The following is an 8,560-nucleotide window of genomic DNA, read 5'->3' as shown; positions in this document are numbered from 1 at the left end:
GAGACAGGCCAAGCCAAGAAAAGGAACCGTCCCCCCCCCCCCCCAGGATCCAGGAACCCTGGGAAGCAATTCCCTCTTAATTCCCTTTAAAAGGAATTCTCCTGAAAACGCCTGGAGCTGCTCTTTGCCTAGTCCTCCCCCCTCCCCCGGCCTCTGAGGGTCTCTGGGCCCCTCTCTGCTCCTTCTCTTATCTCAATCCTCCACCCTTCTAAACCCAGTTCAGATGCCACCTCCTCCTGGAAGTCTTCCTGGACCAGACCTCCCCACCCCTAAACCTGGTCCTATGCCAAGTCTCTAAAGCCCCAAATGGGGACCTAAAACAGTAACATCAAAGCCAGGGATGGAAGAACTCTCCAAGGTCATCTAATCCTAATCCTGACTCTAGAAGACCTGAGATCAAATCATGTCTCCTGTGTAATGTAGATTACTCCACCCTGCTTAGATTTTACTTTGTGGAGAAGATGAAATTATAATCTCCTGATTGAACAATGAAGGTACTTAGTTGTTACTTTATAGTGCAGCTAGAACTTTACGCTAAATCTATTTTTAGATCTTAATACAAAAAGGTGTTAAGTAACTATAAAGAGTAAATTAATCCCCCAAAAAAAGTTAAGTTACTAACAAAAGGTGAATTTAACAAAGAAGTGTGAAGTAGCTCAAAAGATATAAACTAATCAAAGAAGATATAAACTAATCAAAGAAGAAGATGAGAACTACCTGAATGAGTCAGTGAATAAATGCATGAAGCAATGGATGAATAGATTAAAAAACCTTTAGTGAGCATTGTTAGACCCTTTGACAAGCACCAAAACCATTTCATCTCAGTGGGCCTCAGTTTCCTCATTTGTGAAATAAGGAGATGGCTTGTTTGGCCTCTGAGGTTCCTTCCAGCTTCAAAATCGGTGTTCTTTTGCACCATCAACCCCATCTAGAGCATAATGTGCCATACCATCAATTTCAAGAAAGCACTTTTATTTTATTTAGTGATTTTTAAAAAATTAATTCAGGGCCTAAGAAGTCTTGAGTTTCCTAAACTGCAAACTCTCCCTTGCCCGAGGCTCTGTGTTTCAAAGGGTGCCAATGTTCACTCCTACATTCAAAATCACAGAATATTTGAGCTGGAAAAAACTAGAGATTATTTATAAGGTTAAAAAAAAGTCAGAACAATGGTACAGGAAAAACAAAACGGAAGAGTTCAAGTCCTGATTGGTACACTGATTAGCTCTGGGACCTCCCTCTGAATCCCAGTTTCTTCATCTGTAAAAAGGGGATAATAATAATAATAGCTGATCAAAACATCAAAAGAATACTTTGTAGAACTTGGTCAAAATATCAATTCATTTGGAAAAACAAAAGCTATAGAATAGGAACAGAAATGATGAAAAGCAGGAACACAGGAGAACTAATACTTCTAGACCTCAAACTATAGTATAAATTGGCAGTCATCAAAACCATTTGGTATTGATTACAAAATAAAGAGAGAGAGATCAATGGAATAGACAAGAGAGATTCCAGAAGCTAATGAACTCAATAATGCAATGTTGGAGAAAGTGCAAAACATAAATTATCTAGGGAAAAATGACCTATTTGATGTTTGTTTTTTTAACTGCTGGGAAAACTGGAAAGCAGTCTGGCAGTAATTTGGATTAGACCAACATCTTACACCATATTCAACAATATATTGGATATGTGACCTTCATACTAAAGAACAAGCTATTAAAAAAACTTAGAAAAGAAACATCATATTCCTCTGGTAGGAGACACATTCCTTTTTTTTTTTATCCCTCACCTTCTGTCTTGAAGTCAATACTGTGTATTGGCTTCAAGGCAGAAGAGTAGTAAGGGATAGGCAATGGGGGTCAAGTGACTTGCCCAGAGTCACACAGCTGGGAAGTATCTGAGACCAGATTTGGCTCTCAATCCACTGAGCCACCCAGCTGACCCCAGGAGACACATTCTTAACCATACAAGAGACAGAGATAATTATAGGAGATAAAATAGATGACTTTGATTACTTGCAACTGAAACACTTCTGCACATTCTGCACACACAAAAATTATGTACCTAAGGGAAGCAATAAAATAGGGGGGGGGGGATTGTATTGAATTTCTCTGACAAGGATTTAATGTACAAGATATATAAGCAATTAATAAATACATATATAAAAGTGGAACAGTGAGGTAGCTCAGTGGATCGAGAGCCAGGTTCTGGGTTCAAATTTGACTTCAGACACTTACTAGCTGTGTGACCCTAGACAAGTCACTTAACCCCTATTGCCTAGCCCTTACCTCTGTTCTCCTCTGGAACCAATATATAATATTGATTCTAAGGCAGAAGATAAGGGTCTTCATTTTTTTACATATATGAAAATATAGGTATATACTATGTAAAAGACTAATAGCCATTCCCAAAAAGATAAGTGGCTAAAAGATATGAATAAACAGTTCTCAAAAGAATCATTGAAAAGTATTCATAGCTATATAAAAGAATGTTCCAAATTACTAACAAGAAAAATGCAAATCAAAACAATCTGTAAATTGTCAAAAATGACAAAAGATAGAAAAGTCAATGTTGGAGGAATTATGGGAAGAGAGCCATGTTGGTGCATTGTTGGTGGTACTGCAGCAATCATTTTGGAAATCCATTTGAAATTTATGTAAATAAAGTTACTGACTAAAATGTCCATACCCTTTGACCCAGAGATTCTATCCCTGGGCTTTATGCCCTAACATAAACCACAGAGACCATTAATAAAAAGAAAGTCCTCCATTTTAGTGTAAATTTACATCAGTACTTTGTGATAGCCAAGACTGGAAGCAAAGTAGATGCCCATCCACAGGGGAGCAGCTAAACAAACTTATACATCATCTTGGAGAGCCTCCTTTCAAGGGTTAGGTGGCACATGGAGAAACCAAGACACAGAGTGGGAAATCCAGCAGCCCACAGTCACACAGAAGCAGAGCTCTCATCTGCTACTCTAAGAGGTCCTTCTCCTGGTTGGGCTAGTTTTCCCCTGAGCACAGTTGTGCCAAGGGCTGAGTTGCTGTCTCTGAGCACTTTTCTAGCTCTTGGCCATTGGCATTTAGTTTCCTTAGAACCCCCTTTTCTTCCTTCTTCCAAACTCCTTTCCTTCTGACACCTCTGATTTTGACTGTTTTCATCCCCGCTGAGGTCCTTTTACAATATTATAATTATTATTTTATTATTAAATTAATGCTTCTCTCAGAGTTCTAGGGTAAACTAAGGAGGTAGGAGATGTTTAACTACCACAATAACTCTGGAAGTCTGATGGAGCCCACAGACCCCTTCTCTGAATTATTTTTCAAAGCATGAAATAAAATACATTACAAAAGAAAAAAATTATATTAAAATAGAGTTACCAATTTTTAAAAGGTAAGAACTCTTGCCTTAGAAGAAAAAGGAGTAGGGAGTGGAAGGGGACCAAGGAAGATTTCCTGCACAAAGTGGGATTCTATCTGATTGTGAAGGAAGCTGGGGAAGCTAAGGAGGAAAGGTAGCAGAGCATTCTGGTGGGGAATCAATAGGTGGAATGTAATATGGGTTCAAGGTCAGGCAGGAAAGTATTCTTTAAGTCAGTGGCATTTAAACTGGGCTTGTGAGAGAGTTAGGGGTCCTGAAAGGAAGAGATGAAGAAGGAGAACATTCCTATTCAAACAAGTAGCTCATTTTCCACTTAAGAGGCAATAGAATGGTCCTTGAGTTTGATTTAGTTCCCTCCTGTTATATTTTAAGAAGTTTATTTTAGATGACAAATTCTAAGTTCAGTCACAATTATTCTGAACTCCCAGTTTGGAAAATTCCTAATATGCTAACCAGATCTGGTTTCCCCCTTTGCTCCATAGTGATGCAAGAGAAATGCCATACTTTTTTTGATCTCTCTAACCCAGATGCTCTGCCTTTCTCTTTCCTGGTTCTGAGATGGCTTCTTCCTTTTAGCCACTAAGACACTTGGTGGCTTTGATTGATTCCAGGAGGTGTACAGGCCCTGCTCACACTCTCTGATGGTTTGTCTTTTTATTTGTTTTTGTCCTTCTTTGAATCCTGACTAATTCCAGTGCCAGGCACACAGTAAACTTTAATTAGCTAGCCCCTTGTTGACTAATTGCCTGAATTCTTTGATTCAATCAAAAACTGTTCCTAACTAGCAAAAATTGCTTCTTTCAAGTGGGAGAAATACTCAATGGAACTCTTCCCAATCCACAAGTATGGCAGATAGCAAGGGCAAAGTCACAAGGAGATGACATAGAAGGCATACATGGGCCAGTTTACTTGGAAAACAGAGTATGAGACAGGAAAAAATAGGAAATGTATCTGGAGAAATAAGATGGAGCCAAATTGTGAAGGGTTTTTTAAATCAGAGGCTTTTTAGTTTAATTCTTTCTTTTTACAGGGAAGGGAACCAAAACTCCACACCTATTCCACTAGAAAGTGTAAGAGCTCAAACTTGAACCTAGATCTTTCTTAACAGAATTCAACAAACATATCAAGCAATTTCCAAGTCCCAGACTCTGGGCTAGGCACCAGGGACAGAAAGACAAAAATTCTTGCCCTCAAGGATCTTACGTTCTTCTTAGAGGACAAAGAAGGCTCTTGGTGGCAAGTCTATCCCTCTTTCTTGTGCTCTTTGAGCTCTCTCTTCTTCCAAAGTGCCCTTTACTATTGAACTTATTCTCTATGGACATAGGTAATTCTCATTTAATATCTAGTTATCGCCTGCTGTAAGGGGTAAAAAGAAAAGGGTTGGACTATGTTTCTCAAAGTGTGGCATCAAGAATTAATTCCAAATTATTTTTAGCAATTTATTTATAAAATATAGAAAGAGTAAAAGTAGAGAAATGAGAAATGGGACAGAGTAAAAAAATCTAGCTTCATGAGCTAGACTATTTGACTAGTCTACCAAATGATCACAGGGGGGATTTGTGAAGATGAGAGTTAATCCTATCTTCACACTGCTATTCCTTATCCAGATTCTTTAACCCCTTCCCTCCTCTTCCTAGATTAGCCCTCATTCTCCTTTTTCAAGACCCAATTCATCTCTCAATTCCTTCCTTGGCCATCCCAGCCCTTTGAAACCCCTTAAACATCCAAATTCATAGACTTAGAGGACAAAGGGACCTTAATGTATGTCTAGTCATAGAAAAGAACTGAGGATTGGACCTGAAAGAAAATAATGCAGGGGAAAGAACATAGGACATTAATCTGTGAGGCAGCTTTGCAAAGTGCAAAGGATATTGGACTTGGAGTCAGGAAGACTTGGGTTCAAATCTTGCCTTGTACATTTAATAACTTAGTGATCCTGGGCAGGTCATTTTACCTCTGTGGGTCAGTCTCATCCATAAAATAAGGGGGGGTCAGCCTTCATGGTCTCTGAGGTCCTTTCTAGGACTAAGATCCTATGAACTTCAAATTCTCTTCCATTTCCTTTGTACTCATATTGCTATAACCATCACTAGAATAGAGTGACTGGGGTTGTCCAAAAGCTCTGAATTTAAAGTGAATATTTTCCAGCCCTGGGTAGCTAGTAACAACAGAACTCAGCTCCTATTTAGCAAGAACAATTAGTTTAAATAGGTTGCTACCCAAAAAAACAGCCCAGCTGAAGCTTTCTCTCCAGGATATTGAGTCTAGGCATCTTTTCCACCATATTGGTGGATCTTCCAAGGGTCTTCCAAGATTTCAATATGGCATATGGAACCAATACCAAGTAGGAACCCTGCCCCCCAAAAAAGGCCTTTAATAACAGTTCATTAACATTCACATATTCATTCCACCAATTAAAAAAATTTTTTTTAACCCTCACTTTCCATCCCAAAATCAATACTAGGTATTGGTTCCAAGGCAGAAGAGTGGTAAGGGCTAGGCAATGGAGGTCAAGTGACTTGCCCAGGGTCACACAGTTAGGAGTGTCTGAGGCCAGATTTGAACCCAGGACCTCCCATCTCTGGATCTGGCTTTCAATACACTGGGCCACCCAGCTGCCCCTTCCACCAACATTTATTAAGGATCCACCAAGTGCAAAGTGGGGATGAATAAATAAGAACCCTTACCCTCAAGAAGTTCCAGACCAGCATGGGAGAAAAGATATGGACTCCATTCATCTGTTGGATACATCCAATCTTCTGTCCCTTTACATCTACACAGGTTCCCCTTAGATCTAGAATTTTTCCCTTCTCACTTTCCCCTCATAGAAAATATTGCCCCCCCCCCATTTTCCCCAACCTTTAGCATCCATCAAAGTAATTTTATATAGATACTTCCTCAGACTAGACCAGGCCTTTCCTGATCTTCCCAGTGAGTAAAGCCAGCATAGCCCTTGGGCAATTAAGTGGTTCAGTGGATAGAGAGCCAGACCTGGGTTCCAATTTGACCTTTGACACTTTCCAACTGTGTGACCCTAGCCAAGTCACTTAACCCCATTGCCTAGCCCTTCCTGCTCTTCTGTCTTGGAACCAATTCTTAGCATCAATTCCAAGACAGAAGGTAAGAGTTTTAAAAAATAAATAAATACACCACTTGTGTACCTGTTATATCACCAGTAGAATGTAAGCTCCCAGCAGGCAGGTAGGACTCTCACATTTGTCTTTTGCATTCCAAATGCCTTGTATATTTTATTAATGTTCAATCCTGTCCAACTCCTCCTTAACCCATTTGGGGTTTTCTTGTTAGAGATATTGGAGAGGTTGCCATTTCCTTCTCCAACTTATTTGACAGATCAGGAAACTGAGGCAAAAAGGGTTAAATGATTTACCTAGGGTCATACTGCTAGGAAGGAGGATTTGAAGTCATGAAGATCAGTTTTCCTGACTCTAGGACCATTGCTCTATCCACTCTACCACCTAGCTGCCCTATAATTACATATAGTAAACACTTAATGTTTGTTGGCTAGAAATAAATCTGATATAGTAATCTAATCAACAAATATCCATTAAATATTTACTGTGTGCCAAGATAGATGCTACCATTGAGGTCTTTCCTTCACATCTTATAGAACATTTATCAAATATTTTCGAGGTTTTCCTCTGGGCATTTTTAATTTTTGTGGGTGGCAGTAAATCCCCTGGAAATCAAACTTTTCTCATGCTCAACAAGCATGATTGGTTCATCTCTTCTGTTGTGCAGACATTTAATGATATTCCTTTCCACCATTATGTCTTTGCAAATATGCTGGAGAGAGGTAAGGATCTATGAGTGCCCAAAGCATGGTGTTCTTTCCATATGTTAATTAGTTTCACTTATTTTTCCTCTTCCTTTAAAATAAAAAAAAATTATTATTACATTTAATTGGGAAAATAAAGTATCCTTAAATTTTTTAATTAACTTTTTTTGTTATAAGGCATGGCTCTCTGGGGAAAGGAGGAAGGATCTATGGGAAATGTAGGTGATATAAAAACAAAAGATATCAACAAAAATGATTTTTCAAAAAAAATATAGCCTGGGATACAACTACATCTCAAAAGACAATGAATAATATAATTTGTTACAAAGCTTCTTTTTTTCAATTGGGCAGGAGTTCAAGTGGGAGAGGTGGACTTTTGTTCACTGAGCAAATAACATTTAAATTTTATATATTACATATAAAACATTTTCATATAAAATAAAATCTTACAAAATAAAAATTTTAAATTTTAGAGCTAAAAGACAGCTAATCCAGTGCTCCAACCTACATGTTACTGTTAAAAGCCAGCTTAGAGAAGTTAGATGAGTTGCCAAAATTACAGTGGGATTTGAATTTGTGTCTTCTGACCATATTCCAGATACTTTCCACTGTATTACATTTTTCAGAATATTACCTGTCCAAGAGAACAAGGTACTATTTTTTTTTAAATCCTTACTTTCCATCTTAGAATTGATAACCAAGTATAGGTTCCCAAACAGAAGGACAGTAAAGGTCAAGCAACTGGGGTTAAATGACTTGTCCAGGGTCACACAGCTAGGAAGTATCTGAAGTTATATTTGAACCAAGGACCTGAGTCTCAATTCCAGGCTCTCATCTCGCTATCCACTGAGTCACTGAACTGCCACCAGAACAAGGCAATGGGACCTTGAGGCATTCCCCCTTCTCTGTTCCCTCATCATTAGAGGGTCGACTGAAAAGAACTCTGAATGATGCACATGGAAGGTCATGGGGCCTGGGTGCAAATGCTGACCCTCCTTATTACTACCTACATGACCACGGGCAAATCACTCCCCTTTGGACTGTCAGTTTCAAACTTCTTCTGTCCCTTTCAGCTGCAGATTAACCCTAAAATTAAGACCCCGGGGAAATTTAGGCAAGTCCCTTAGCCTCTCTGGGCCACAATCTCTTCATCTGCTAAAAGGGCCTTGGAGAGCACGGTTACTCCCTGCTCCAATCTCAAGATCAGTTCTCTGGGAAGAGGGTGGTCTCCCTTGGAGGGGCAGGGGGCAAGGACTTCTGGATCTGGCACCCAGACTGCCAGAACCAAGGGTAGGCACAAAGCTCCCGGGCAGGAACGGGAAACTGATCCACAAAGTGCAATTGAAGCCCCAAACAGGAGTGTGCCCCCCCCCTCCCGCGACT

This window comes from Monodelphis domestica, chromosome 3, assembly GCF_027887165.1.
Source record: "Monodelphis domestica isolate mMonDom1 chromosome 3, mMonDom1.pri, whole genome shotgun sequence".
Taxonomy (NCBI): domain Eukaryota; kingdom Metazoa; phylum Chordata; class Mammalia; order Didelphimorphia; family Didelphidae; genus Monodelphis; species Monodelphis domestica.
Note: the sequence above shows the minus strand (reverse complement) of the source record.